Source organism: Apus apus, chromosome 2 (genome assembly GCF_020740795.1).
Source record: "Apus apus isolate bApuApu2 chromosome 2, bApuApu2.pri.cur, whole genome shotgun sequence".
In the NCBI taxonomy this organism is placed as follows: domain Eukaryota; kingdom Metazoa; phylum Chordata; class Aves; order Apodiformes; family Apodidae; genus Apus; species Apus apus.
In genome coordinates this window covers 70,250,982-70,264,936 of record NC_067283.1, presented here as the reverse complement: position 1 = coordinate 70,264,936, position 13,955 = coordinate 70,250,982, and positions in this window count along the sequence as shown.

The following is a 13,955-nucleotide window of genomic DNA, read 5'->3' as shown; positions in this document are numbered from 1 at the left end:
TCGCGCACGCCCCGGCACCACCAAGCACCCGTGGCTGCCGCGCCTCTGCCCGCACATGCCCCCACCGGTGGTCACCATCCCAGCGCCCTGACCCGGTTCATCTGCCCCAGCGCGGGCTGTGCCTTGTCACCTCTCGCACGCCCACCCTGCCCTGTACCCAGTCGTCCCCCGAGCCATCCCCTCTGCATTTCCCCCGGCGTCGAGCTCAGCTTTTCTTTCTTTTTCCGCCTTAAAAGGTCGGATTTAGCTCCCGTAGCCGAGCCCGAAGCTGCTCTCTAGCAATGCGACGAGCTCAGAGCGGGTCCCAGTCCAGCCGCGGCCACCGGCGACCTTCAACCAGACAATAAGACAGGGCAGGTGCTGCTGTACAGGGCCCAGGGTCTTTGAAGGGGGGGGGATGGGGGCATATTTTCCCTGAGCCCTGCAGCAATCAGGTCTTGCAAACTCGCAGCACTTTGTCGCTTCGTGGCGGATTTACACGTGGCGAGGGATGAAGAAGGGCGAGGAGCTGGAGAGGGCGGGGGGGGGGGGGGGTGTCCGAGGGAGGGTGGAAAGTGTGCACCCCAGTGCATTTCCCCGGTTCGTTTTCCAGCAGCCCAGTACAGCAAAAGCCCCCGCCGCCGCAGGGGGCGGAGGTCGAGGGGAGGAAGAGCAGGGAAGGGCTGCAGGGTCCTCGCCGAGCCCGGGGCTCTTCGGTGCGGTCGGAGACGGCGCGTCGGCTCCTCCTCGATCCCGTCTGCTCCACACTACGGGTTGTGTGAGCGTGTACGGGGACGGGAGGGAGCGGCTGTCCCGAGGGGCTACCCCGAGCCCCGATCCGCGACAGGATCCCCGCTGCCAGCGCCGGGTGGGACCACACTAATCCCGGGTTCAGCGACCTACTATTTTAAGATGCTATTACAGAGCTGCAGATAAAAGTTCATCACCGTTTCTAGCCCGTATTTCTTCAATATCCTCTTTCCTTTGTTCTATCCATGTGCCAATGCCCCTAATCTTCCTAACCTCGTTTATGCAGATCGATAACGCTGCCTGTGGATCGCTCTAGACCTGATTTTGCATTCTTCCAAGGCAACCTGCTGAACTACCCGGTTTGGGCTGATTGATGTGCCCAGGTATCCACACCTTTCTTTTGTTCGTCTTACGGGTAGAAGGCTACCCAGCTCCAAACAGGGGTGCTGGAAAATACACTCTCGGGTTTGTCTCTTCCACAGTGATTTTGAGAAAAAGAAATCTGATCACTTGTGCTCCCTGTAGAACGATTTTTACTGGTCTTAGCCAGGAGAAATTTAATTACTCGGTTGAGTACGCTCCGCAAACAATGTGAAGCTTTTAATTCCGAGGCAACTTTTTTTTTTTTTTTTTTTTTAATGTTAATTGCATAATCAACATCCACACATCCACATCTATAATTACTTGTAAAAATAACTTGCAGATCAGCAGCTCCAGCAGACCACTGACCGCTTCAGGTGATGATTCCAAATATTGCCGGTCTTTCCCATGGCTGCGGTGGGTGTGCTCCTGAAAACACTGTTGCAGTAAAACTCAATTACAGCAGGGCTGGTGCAAAATCCAGGTACCGCGAACGCCTGCTACTATGATTTCCAAGTATTTTGCGTATCGAACCGTGCATATTAGTTATTATTGACATTTCAGCACTAAAGAGAGTAGCTAATTTTACGCATCCTCCACACCTACATTAAGCTCATTCCTAACAGCTTGAAGCTTCAAAGGAAGCCATTTTAAAATCCAATTCAAGGAAAACAGATTATTAACCCTTGAGGAAAGAAACCCACCCCAACTGCTTTATCTTAAAATAAATTAATTCAGGTTTTTGAAGGGGAGGTGGGAGGTTCAAGTGTATTATCTTCTGTATAGAACTTGTTGAGACTGGGAGAAAAAAAAAAACCCACCATGTGAAATGTTGGTTTATAAAATAAACAGCTGCGTTACTGGGGGATGAGGGAGGAAACCCAGGTCTAGCTTTTCTGCAGCCTCTGGACAAGACCATTTGGAAGCGAACAGCAGCCGTCCAGCCCACTTCAGGAGACTTCAGACAAGGTCGAGCTTCATTCAGAGGTAGGTATTTGAAAGCGGGGGGTTTCCCAAAGGTTCAACGTAGCTTATTGCAAATTACTCGCAGGGAAATGAGCTGTTCAGCTGTTAGCTGCTGGTGCCTCTCTCTCCCCTCTCTGTATTTGCCTCACATCGAGGTGTCTGACAGCGCAGCCCCTGTCCCAGCCCTGGGGCCGGCCCTGGCTGGATTCCTCCATCCCCAGTCTCCCCGGCAACGCCCTCCCGCACCCCCCCGGCTCCCCCCCCTTCCCTGACAGAAACGAGCTGCACAAAAAATAAAGGAACAAAAAACCCTGCAACATTTTCACTCTCCCGGATTTCCCAGGGTGTGAAGGCAGCGCGGCGGTGGGAGTGCAGGGAGGGTGGCAGGGTGGGTGAAATGCAGGCTGACGGGGGTTATTCCACAGCCATCCTTGCTGGACATATGAGAGGAGGAATAACATGGCCTCAGTCAAGAGTTTGTTTAATGAAGCTCAAAGGATCTAACCCAGTTTTATCCAATGAATCCTCCCCCCTCCTCGCTTTCATGGTTCCCATCCTCCCAGCTACAAGGTTGGGTGTGATCACAGCCAGAGCCTCTGCCTCAAGCTACTGAAGTGGTCATCGATGAAAGTCCTGTCTCCCTTGCAGAATTCAGAAGGTTGCAACTGCCAGCTAACAAAAGCCCAAGGACTCGGTCATTATACTTTATAATAGGAAAAATGTGCATTTGTGTGATGTACTGCACTTTGTGGGTCATTAGAAGGTTGTTCCTAAGGAGAAATTTGCTCTTTCTGTCAGACAATACGCACCCCTCCCATGACACAGCATTCCATTTTGTAGGTCACGTCCTTGTCTGTGACTCCTCTCAGAAGGACATTAATGACTTAAAGACCTTGAAGTTATGTCCCAATGCCCAAGAGTGGCACCTAAGCTTTACTTAACAAGAGGGATGGGATGCTGTAGTGTATAAAAATGAGAAAGAACTTTGTACTCTCAAAAATTGAGGATCTGCAGCACAGCCCAGGCTAGATAGTGGGTGACCCACCTCTAGGAAAGCTCTTTAAGTATATAGGCAACGTTTTGCTCCTTGGTGTGCATCATTGTAACTCAGAGGAAGACTAGCGAGGGCCAGACTAGGAGGGCGCTGGATACATCAGAAGAGTTCAGGGTGGTACCCATGAAGAGGGAATATTTTGTATCTATGCAAACAAAAATTTTGTCGGGGTCTACATTTCTGTGTACCTTCTTGGGTTTTGTGTCTGGGTTGCATGGAGGCTGTATCAGTGGCTGGGTCAACCTGTACCAGCTGGTGGGAAAGGACAAGAAGCAGACAAAGCTGGCAGCAGCCATGACTGTGTGCTAACTGTGAGCCTTGGTAGCCTTGCCCCCAACAAAAGTCCTGGCTGTAATGTGGTCCAGCTGCAGTTTCTGCTCAGGCTCTCTAGAAAATTGCTGACCAGTGGGAAAAAGCAGCAGCTGAGCTCCATGCCTGATAAAAAAAAAGGTTAAACTGCAGGATTGTAGGAACATGATCATCAGTAGCTTAGGGACAGGAGACGCTCAGCACCAACATGGAAAGCTGTGAGATCCTAAAAGAAGAAAACAGCAACATACCAATACTGAGGACAAGTTTGTGGGAGCAGAAAAGGCTAGCCAGCCTTCCGCTGCCCACATCAGCCTTGCTGGCACACCAGCAAAGGCTGTCGTTGCTTGTTGGTGAAAAAAATAAACCCTAGAGCTCTTCAAAGCTATCAGCCTGCGATGCCCAGGATTGATAGTACTGTGTGCCCAAGTGTCCAATGGGAAGCACAAGCAGCAAGAGGTGACCATGCCATCAACCCCACACCAGCCCAGCTGCTGACTGGGCTCTGGTCACCCGACAAACCCCAGCAGGTCAGGCCTGGGCTAAACTATAGCCATACTATACTTGCAGCCCTCAGATCCACCTGAACAACACCCCAGAGGAGCAGGGACACTCCTCCACTGTTGCCACACTTGCCAGAGAGCCCCAGAGTTGAGGCTGCTGCCCCACAGCCACTTCTCCTCCCTTCCTGTATTGCTGTGCATCTTGGGGCACCTCTGATTTCAGCAGGTGTGAAGCTGGAGGCTGCTGGTACATCTGCAACTGGCTTCAACCAGATCATGGGATAATGATTTTTTTTTTTTTTCCTTTTTTTACTGCTGTTTCTATTAATTACTTAAAAGGGGCTTTGGCTTGGGAAGATTTTGGTTTAGCTGAGAGCACTGTCTGCACCTACCTGCTCACCTGTTACTCATTATTAGACAAAGTAAGGATTACTCTAGTGAAACAAAAGCCACAGCAAGATGTCAGCCAAGAATTCTGCTCTGCACTCTTAGAAAGCAAAAGCCCCAGTCCCAGATGAAGGACTCTCACTGTAGAACCTTGTCAGCAAAAATTACAGCAGTAAGAAGTCCCAAAGGAGGCTCTGGGGGTCACACTGGCACCACACACCACCTTTTATGTGCATGGCACTGTGTGCTGTGAACTGTCTCCCCAGCACATGCTGGCCCTGTCACAGCGTTATTTCTTGTTTCATCTCATTCATACTAAAGCTTACAGGTATGCCCTTCTAGAAACAAATAATTATAATTCAAGCATTTAATAACGTCTCCAACTGTACTTAACAGACGAGAATATAAACCACAGAAGTGCAAAAGCGAGATGAAAAATTGTTTCCTTAATTAGGAAATTATTGATCAATGGAAGCAAAGAGCAGGTAGGAGGCAAAGGGCAGTTTTCCTGTGATCAGGTAAGCATGTTGATGAGAAATTGATTCACTCTAATAAATCTGCTTGCCTGGCCACCAAACATGGCAAGATGCTGTACTGATGCTGGGGTCCCAGAACCAATGATGGTAAAGCATTCCGATTCCTGTGTGCTCTGCTTTCCAGGCATAAATATTAATAAGGTTCCAGCCTCAGTGCTGGTGCTGATGCAGCTGTTTCTACATTCATGTGGAACAAATTCAGTAAATGCAAAAGAGCAAGGCGTGAAAGGAAATACCCACTTGCTCTTCTGAGTTATTCTTGAAATCTGGTCTTGGTCCTTTCTTTCCTAAGCAGGGTCGGTGTTTTTTTGTGGTTTTTTTTTTTTTTTTTGGTGTTTTTTTTTTTTTTTTTTTTTTTTTTTTTTTTTTTTTGTCTGTGTTCGGGCTGCACTGGGATGGGGCAAATTGCATCCTCTGAGGATCTGGTTGCAAAATGGCAGTGTCAGATAGTAAAACCATCCTCAGACCCTCGTTTGCAGCCGTCAGGTCAGGATCTGGAACCCTAGTGCTAAAGAAGCCGTATGCCTATGAAACACTCCTTTTTGAGTTGGAGCCTTCTTGGTTAAACATTATTTCTTTCCACCCCAAGGACTCATCCTTGAAACCCTTTGAAACACGCTGCCCTGCATTGTTAACAAGCCGAGTTTCTACTGAATCCGTTGCCTTTTTTTTTTCGGTCAGCTAGGATTTGGTATATGAGGGAAGCAAGCGTCTTTGTAACCGGATTGAACAAAGCGGGTTTTTCTTTCAAGGTCTTCTGCCACCACCCTGCTCTCTCCTCCCTGCAGCAATATTGCGGCTGGCAGCGCTGCTCGCAGCAAGCAAGAGTGTGCTTGTCAACTCATTAACACTTTCTTTTTTTCCTTTGCAAAAAGGCATCGTTGTGCAAATGAATTGTAAAGATTGGATCTGGCAGCTGCTGCGGCTGCTCTCGGGTGCCTCTGATACGCGTTTTCAGAAGAATGGAAAGAAAACAAATACAACGTTGAAGGCTGGAAAAAATAATTTTATATATATATCCCCAGATCGCTCTCTCTATATATACTAAATCTCTGGGTTACTGGCAAAAAACACCCCCAACAAACAAACAAAAACCTATAGGGAAAGATTTCTTTCTCCCAGGCATCAATTGCCTCCCCCCCCGCCTTCCCATGTTGGTCTGGAGGGAGCAGATCTGTGTGCCCAGAGGTTGCAGCTGAGAAAAGCAGGATTTGGGGGAGCTGCACAGGACTCTGATGTGCTGTCAGTTCAGCTGTACATCCTCTCTCCTGATGGCAGGATTTACACAAAGGCTTTGATCATCTGGTTTATTAAAGATGGAAGCATCCTCGCCAAACTAGTTAGAACTGGTGACAGAGATGAAGACACTGTTTCCAGCCCTTCTTTCCCGATACTTGAAAGGAATCTGTGCTGCTGGGATTGCAGTGATGGGAAAAAGGTAGCAAAATTGGGGTGTTGGTGACACAGGGCCACTGAGCCAGCACTGACATTGTCAGCAGGAATGAGCAGTGTAGGCAGGTGCGTATTGGGGAGCACATGGGAGGGAGTTAATCTGCACCCAGAGAGCTGCACAGGTTTTGCAGACTGAAGTCTCATCTTTGCAAGGGTGGGGATGAAGGTACATGAGCAAGCCATCCAGTGGTAAAACAGAGCCCACACTGCAGCATTTTGGATCACTGTTAAATGAAGTTTATCATTAAAAGCTTTATCTTCAGCTCACAGGAGCTAGCAGGTGTGTTTTCAACTGATATCCTTAGAGGCTGGCTCAGATCCTGAAACTATTAGATAAAGTATCACTCCCAAATGCTGTGAATTCCTTTGTCCTTCTTGCTCCTCCTATTTTCCGTTGATGGTTATCTACAGGATTTAGGAATAATGTTAACCTGATTTGTGTTTGCCTCATAACAAGTATTCATTTATGGCACTTCATGCACATAAAAGCCTTTGGTCCTGGGGAAGACCACCATTCATCTCAAGACTCTGTAACAGCAGCAGCAACAGCACCTGGCACCAGCTTTTTTTAACACCAAGAAGAAAAGGGAGGTAATTTCTCATCTTTTCTGAGAGGAAGCAGGGAAGGATATTCTTCAGTTGCTGTTCTAGGGCAGGACACGGACTTTTTGACGATGTAGCTTTAGCCTGTTGGGATCCTACTTGACTTTGACAATACAGTAAAGGAACTCTAACATCCTTTTCCTCTAGGTAGCATGTTCTGACAGTGTAACTATTCTCATTGTTCTGTCTGTTCTCATGCAATACACCCATCTTTGGATTTATTCCCCATTTACAGTAGTAGTGCTAAGTTTGTTGGGTTTTGGTTGGTTGTTTTTTTGTTTTTTTTTTAACTATAGCTATTGGAGAGAGATGAAGGTGATGTTTGTGAAAGTTACATTCTATTTATTCACCAGTAACATCAGAAACACTGATTAGACAGCAGCAGTAGCTGTTTGACATACTTCTGCTAGGAAATAAAATACATCCCTTATCTAAACCATGTTGTTCAAGAAGTGCACCCTGAATTTGGAGAGGCCCAAGCTGCCTTAATGGATCAGACAAGGTTGAGCTGCTCTCTAGTAATGTACAGGTACTAAGCTACTGTTTCGGATATTTACTCTTTCTGGTAAACCACTGCATTCATCAAAGCAGGAGGGGGAAAAAAAACCCACAAGAAAAAAAGACCAGCTAGAGCTAAGCCACCTCTAAGCGAACACTCGAGGCCTGTTTGCTTCACTTGTGGTCCAGGGAGGGGGAAGCCAAATAATCAAAGCTGATTTTGTCCAGCTAGTCTTGCTTGCAAATGGAAAAATTAAAAGGTCATGACATTATTCTAAAAAGTAATGAAAGAAGGTGGCTGTTTGGAGTACCAGACTGAGAGGCAGGCACTTGCTGGCGTACTTGAGAAAGGGAGAAGCTGTATGCAGGCATGCCCAGTCAGACCTGCAGGCTAAGGGACTCTGTGAAAGGTACCATTAAGTCCAAGCCTGGTCTAAGGAGGGAAAGAAGATTCATGGAAATTCTAGCATCAGCAAAAGGAAAGTACCCAGAGGGATGGGGAAGAGACCAGAAGAGCAGCAAGTCCTGTAGCCATGACAACAGCAAACTCTCTTAAAAAAAAAAAAAAAAGTAATTTCATTCCCCTCCCAAAGCAACCTGAATCTCAGTCAAACTTTTGTTTACATGGCTACCAGCACTGCATGTTGGATCAGTGATTTCCACAGCTAAGAACATAACTCTCTGCAACCTGAGCAGGCAAGTCAGCCCTTGAGCCAGAAGCAGACTGGCATCCTCTCTGGTTCAAGCACACCACGTACCCTGCATGTTACATACCCCAGCCTTGCATCCTGATAGGTGACCCAAGGGCAGAAAAGGAGAAGGATCCATCAGGTGTCTTGTTTGTTATGTACAATCTAGGCATTGAATCAAGCAATATAAGGGAAAGCATTTTTCAGTACTGTAATTTGTTTTTTTTCCCCATCACTTCTCAGTGTTTCAAAAGCTCAATTCCATAAGGCTTTCACACCTGTTCCCTTCCCTGCCAGGTCACAGGTATGTAATAGCCCATTGCACCTGCAGATCTCACTGCAGCTTCTGGCTTTTAAGCACCAGAGTCGAGTGTTTGTAAGCTGCTTCGGGATTCTCCACTGCAAAGTGGATTATCTGCATATAAAATATTATTTCCATTTGATTGCATAAACCTCTTCTTCTCCCTGAGGGGAAGCATGAGTCACTTGATGTTAGTGCCTCCTGTCCAGCAGCTATGAACCCACAGGTCTCAAATGTTCCAACAGATCTAAGACAAGTTCCTCCCATGAATCATATAACAATAAAAGGAAAAAGTATCACTTGATAAGGGCAGAAATTTAGTCTGGACTTACAACGTTTCTTATGAGCTGTGCGTTACACAGACTTTTATTCAGTTGTAGGGAGAAAGGCAGGGGTTATTATACTCTTCCAGCTGGAAGAAGAGTGAAATAAAGTAGAGTGGAAAGGATTTGCATAAGGTCACCCTGCCAGTTTGGCACATCCTGACTGATTTCTAGTCCAACACCCAGTGCAGTGGTTCATGACAAGTTGCCGGTCAGGGAATCGATGTGCCATGTGCATTCCAGGCCTCACCCCACCTGGCACAGAAATTCCAACAGCTGAGCTTACAAACCCCGTAAAAAAGAAGGGGGTTTTCCTTGAGGGAAAAAGCTGGTACCTTAAGTCTTTTGGAAATCAGGAACTGGATTTCCTCAGAGCAATGCCTATCTAGGTAACAGATGCACTAGGGAGTTCTGCTAACACCACCAGAGCAGCTGTTACAGATGTAGAGTTGCTTATATATCTATATTTTGCACTTACCTTCATGTAAGTGCTTTTCCAGACATGGGCTTTTTTAGTTGGGGAAGGGAGGCTGACCTTGATTTGCTTTGGATCATGATATTCATGGCATAAATTTGGTGCAGTCCTCTTGCGGATCTCTTGACATGCAGTTTTCATACAAGCTCACCACTCTGATTCCCCCATTTTCTGCAACTCTTTCTGAAGTTCTAGCTTAGTTTCTCTTTCTCTTCTGGGACACTAAGTCAGTCTGATCAACCCTTGACAAAGTGTTTTGGGCCTCAGGTTAAGAGAGTGTCATGGCCATGGTTAAATGTTTCAGGAGCACTTTCCTATCACAGCTAAGCAAACATCCCATCCCAGGATCCCAGGAATAGTTTTTGACCAGTTTTTTTCCCCCAGATTTTCTCATCATCATATCAGACAAACACTAGAAAGCAGGACAGGGACAGCCTGACCTAAAATTGGTTTAGATGGCCACAGCATCACAGCCATGGTGATCGTACAGCATAAGCAGAGACACTTCTCCTTTCATTGTTTGTCCATGCAGCCTGATGCTGCCCTCCACAACACTAGCACAAGTATTTGAACAGTGGCACAACAAGCTAGATCAGAGCACTGACTCAGCTGAGAAAAACAATCCTATGATGACAAAAACATAATTATTTTTTCAGCTCCTCAGGTGCCCTGATGACACAGGGGGAGAAAAGGACCCCTTCAGCCACCAGTGCCACTGAGCATAATCTACATACAATGAGTCTCCAAGTCTCAACACAAAGTGGGCTCCAGAAGTCTGGGGCTGCAGCACAGCTGCTACTGCAACAGCCTGATATCATGAAGCCACAGAGTGGCTGGGAGACTTCATTTGACTCTATCAAGCCATCATTTATTCCTCTGTTAAAGGACAACAAATCAAGAAAACTGGTATATCCTGAGGCATCAAGAGAGGGCTCACTGACACACACTAATGTCAACTACTTTCTCACATGCCAAATTCACACTTTATTCAAACAGGAGCAAAAACTAGAATGCATTTTGGAATCAGACATTTGCTTTTCTCAATGACAACCCAGTTCGTAACAACCTGCTTTACATCTCTGAACTCCTAATTTTCCCAGAAAGTGATTTATTCCTGGCTTAAAACTATACAAGACAGGAAAGGATGGGCAGTGAAGATCAGTGTTTAATGTCTAGTAACTCTTGTGGACTACCTAACTTTCAGAGAATAACAGAGAGCATAGAAGTTCCTACCTTTAAGCTGTATTTCCTCGGGCTCGGATCTCACCTGAGCGGCAATGTACATATACACATCCATATGCAGTGCTTTTGTTACACTATCTTTGTTTTATGGTTAGTTTGCTATCGGGTGTCTCACTGCAGCTGAGGCTGATTCTAGCTGGATACCTGACAAACAAGGCAGACTAATGGGCACTGCTTTTATGGCCACAGAAAAAAAAAAAAGGTGAGCATGTTAAAGGAAATGCAAGGAGTTCCATACACTGCTGGAGCACTTTCTCCTCTCATTTTGCAGGAGTTCTGATGGCACTGCAGTGTTGTAATTAGGAAATTCATTTCCCTCTTGATGGTCTGGTTCTGCACAGCTCCACTCACTCTTCACACTTGCCCTGCAAATAAAAATGCTTACCCAGCATTTTACTTGCTAGATGAATGTCTTGCTTCTTCTGAACTTCAGATAGGATTTAGCATGATCTACAGACAGCAGCTAAATTTCACAGAAAAGCAATAAATATGTAGAACTGCTCATGTGCAGAAGAACCCTGTGACTTACCCTCAGAGGTCTGCGGGGCTTACGATCCCAAGGAAAGTTATAAGCACTTTGAAGAAGACTCTTGAAGATCAGAGCATGATGAAATAAGGGCAGTTCCCCCTTAGGGATAAGGAACCCCATAGACAGCCTTGGAAGCAACACAAGAAACTTGTGCTTGATGTGGAAAGACCAAGGAAGAAAACAGAATACTCCTACTTCAATCCAGCAGATCATTTAACCACACATTTAGAATGCAAAGAGATCCAAACTTTCACTTGTTGGGAAGAGACGTGGTGGAACAGAACTGTGTTAGAGCAGACCCTCCACTGCAGAAGGCAACACTGTCCCAGCATAGCAGAGAAACCAGCCCTGAACACTTAAAGAAGGATTTGGCTACATGAATAAAGCCACCTGCAAAACTGTGCACATCTTACCTTTCACCCTATAGAAACCAGTCAGGAGAAGATGCTTCTCACTCAAAAGAGAGATTTAAAACAGCTCAGATGAACTGTGCCCTAAAACTCCCTGCTTCTCTCCTCCAATCAAATGAGCCGGGGGCAAATTTCCTCCATCACTCACAGGTGTCTAATCACAGGGATCTCACCACCACCACCTGTGTGGCTTCCAGCAGATATTTTCTCCTATGCCTAGATTTTTATTCCTGCAATGCTCCTGGCCTGAGATAGTTTTTGCTGTTTTAGCTGGTGGCTTACTCCCATTCCCCTTCCCCTCCCGCTGAGCACAGAGTGAACCCACAGCTGCAGCAAGCAGGCAGAAGAACACGATGCAGGGGGGAAGTGTTTGGTGCAGGCAGCCAGCACTCACCTGCTTCCAAGGTGGCTTTTGCCACCTGTTTGCCTGCCTGACACCCACAGTTGCTACCGGCTAAGGGTCAGTTTGCAAGAGGCTACTGGGAAAGGGAGAGGCTGATTTTTCAAGCCCCAGCTTTTTTGCACGAGCTCACCTTGCCAGAGGCCAACCCGAGTGGGTTGGGACCGGCTGCAGAGGAGAGCTGGGGACTAGGACAAGCCTAATGCAGCCTCAGCAGCGAGGCGGGGACAGGCGGAGCCGGAGTCTGCCACCATACATCCCATAGTGCTTCGTGTGAGCAGCAAGCGACCCATGTAGGGCAGAGGAGGTGGCCTGCGAGCCCGCCCCGCTCCGGACTGATCCTGGGCCACGGGCTGTCAGGGTCTGGCAGCTGAGCCCGGGATTTAGCGTTGTTGCAGCAGCAGGGGCAGACATTAGCAGGGTTGAGGATTTTGTCTTTTGGCAGATGCCAAAAGAACTGGAGCAGCTTAGGGAAGAAAAGTGACCACCGGCTCCTTTCCCCCTGCTCGCTTCCCCCCCCCCCCCCATTTTTTTTCAATGTGAAAATGAAGTTTAAAATTTGGAAATGGAATTTTTTATTTCTAGAAATACGTACAAAATTGGAGGCAGAGCAAACACTAATTAAGAAAAAAAAAAAGACAAAAAAAAAGACGGTGTCATTAACTTGCTGGTTCTTTAGGCAGAGGTGACACCCTGCCTAAGCTTCAAAACCAGACGTTTCCAGTTGTGAAGGGCTCCTGGAGATCAGTGTGCCGCCCATATTCTTATCAGCAACAGACGGCACGATTAAGGAAAATGGTTTTCGGTAATGACCAGCTTAGCTGTGCTCTGGTGAAAATGCGGTGGGCACAAAATTCTTATCCAAAGCAGGACCGCTCCCTGTTTTCCCGGAGCTCAGCAAACCCGACTCGCTTGCTTTCTAGATTCCCCGTAGCGCCGAAAACCTCCAAAGCTGACTGAAGCGAAGGTCACCGCGACCTTCCTCCTCCCCTTCCCCGAGGCTTCGCCGCGGTTGCACAGCATCGCGCCAGCCCCCTTCTCTCTAGCCTGGACCCCCGGGGCCCCTCCGGAGCCGCCCGAACCCCGCTGCACCGGCTCCGCCTGCCACCTAGTGGGGTTTCGCCATCCGTGCGGGTGTGTGGGTGTGTGCGTGGGTGCAAGAAGCGGGTGTGCCCCGCGGTGTGTGTGTGCGCAGCAGGAGGAGGCTGTGGGGGTTCCGGGGTGAGCACCGAGGAGGAGGAGTGGGGCTCTCCGAAGGGTGGGCGGCACGGAAGTGGTGCGCACCCGGCGCGGGGGGCTGTGCAAGGACTGGGGGGGTGGGTGTGCCTGCTGGTGGGGTCTGTGCCTGGCGGGAGTGTGCACCGAGGGCTGCGTGTGCGCCGGGGAGGGGCCGTGCACGGAGAGGAGAGGCGAATCGTGGAATGGATCACAGACTCGTGGAATGGTTTGGGTCGGAAGGGACCTTACAGATCATCTAGTCTCAACCTCCCTGCACGGGCAGGGACATCTCCAACTTGACCAGGTTGGTTAAAGCTCCGTCCAGCCTCACCTTGAACACTTCCAGGGATGGGGCATCCACAGCTTCCCTGGGCATTCCATTCCGGTGTCTCACCAGCCTCACAGTAAAGAATTTCTTCCTAATACCTAATCTAAATAAAAACTCTTCCAGTTTGAACTTGTCCCCTCTCATCCCATCACTACCTGCCCTTGTAAAGAGTCCCCTCCCGCTTTCCTGTAGCCCCTTCAGATACTGGAAGGCCACTATAAGCTGGAGCCTTCTCTTCTCCAGGCTGAACAGCCCCAGCTCTCTCAGCCTGCCTTCCTAGGAGAGCTGCTCCAGCCCTCTGATCGTCTTCGTGGCCCTTCTCCGGGCGTGGTGCAGGAGCTCCATGTCCTTCTCCCGCTGGGGGCTCCAGAGAGGGTCACAGCACTCCAGGTGGGCTCTCACGAAGGCAGAGCGGCAGAACCACCTCCCTCCCCCCGCTGGCCACGGCCCAGGACACGGGCGGCTTTCCGGGCTGCGAGCGCAGCTGGGTCGCCTGCTCACCTTCAGCTTCCCTCCCCGACCAGCACCCCCAAGCCCTTCTCCTGGCGACTCTTCCCCGATCCGTTCTTTGCCCAGCCTGTCGCTGTGCTTGCGATTGACCTGCCCGCCTCCAAAGGGCACCCGGGGCGGGGGAGGTGCGGTG